We start from the raw sequence: 1,367 nt of genomic DNA, 5'->3' as shown, positions 1-1,367 counted from the left end.
TGTGTATAGGGGTATGTATGTATGGAATGAATATGTTTATATATGTATGGAAGTATGGATGAAATTTATTTATATACATATATGTTTTGGGGGGGTAAACGCATGAGCTGAATATATGCATGTGTGTATAGGGTTGCATATGCACGTTCCGGGTATAGATATATGTTATGGCGTGTATGTATAATCTGAAGACACACAATACAAATATCAAGTATACACATATGGTTGCGTAGAGTACGAAGTACGCGTGCTATCTCGTAGACACAAAGTACACCAATAAATCCCATCTTCCAACCCCCCAGTCCTCCATGTGCTCATATACTTTCCGAAAATTCTATAAATAGACCCCGCCAACCCATTCCACTTTCCATCCCCTCACCAGCTGACATTAATCTCGTTTTTTAAATCTATAAATAGAACCCGCCAGGAGCATCAAAGCTACTCCAACCCAACCCAGTGCCGCGGAATCCGTGACATCGGCAGTGACTGATGAGTTGGAGGAGCGCATCTCCTCACACGAAAGACGTATCGAGCTGCTCAATGGCGAGTAAGTGGCATTTACGTACACTTACGTAAACGTGTGTATACCGATGGATGGTTACGTATACATGATGTCCCATTTGACGTGGAAATTTGGTTGCTTGCTTTCACGCATACATACGTAAACATGTAGGTACGTATGTATGTTCACATCGAGTTGATGCGTAGAGATACGCGAAAGACGTACCAAGCAGCTTCACAGGATGTACGGTTTCTTAACGTGAAGTTACGTTTTCATTGTAACACATGCTGTAGTGTTTGTTTATTTATTCCGATACTTGACATGTCGGGCATTGCTTAAGATCACAGCATACGCCAACACCACCACAACATAACTCTAACCCAAAAACCCTAAAACCCTACAACAACATAACTCTTACCTTACAACCCTAGACTTTGATTGTGCTGATGTGTCGTAGCATATATGAATACGTTAACTCGTACTTCAACGTCTCCCATTGGGAGAATGTCTATCATATCACACGCGTATATGCCTAGAAGCCAGCTCCCAAACGTACAAATCCTACTAACCCTATACCATAAGTACCCTATACTATAGACCCTACAAACCCTACAAACCCTATAAACCCTATAATATAAAAAAAACCATAGCCTCCTAAAACAATAAACCCGATACTATAGACCCTATACCAAAAACCCTATACTATAAACGCTATAATATAAACCCTATACTATAAACCCTACAAACCCTACACTATAAACTATAAACCCTATACTATCGACCCTATACTATAAATCCTATAAACCTTATAAACCCTATACTATAAACGCTATAATATAAACCCTATACTATAAACTCTAAACCC

Source organism: Sphaeroforma arctica (genome assembly GCF_001186125.1).
Source record: "Sphaeroforma arctica JP610 unplaced genomic scaffold supercont1.870, whole genome shotgun sequence".
In the NCBI taxonomy this organism is placed as follows: domain Eukaryota; class Ichthyosporea; order Ichthyophonida; genus Sphaeroforma; species Sphaeroforma arctica.
The sequence above is the reverse complement of the archived record's forward strand: the minus strand, read 5'-3'. Positions refer to the sequence as shown.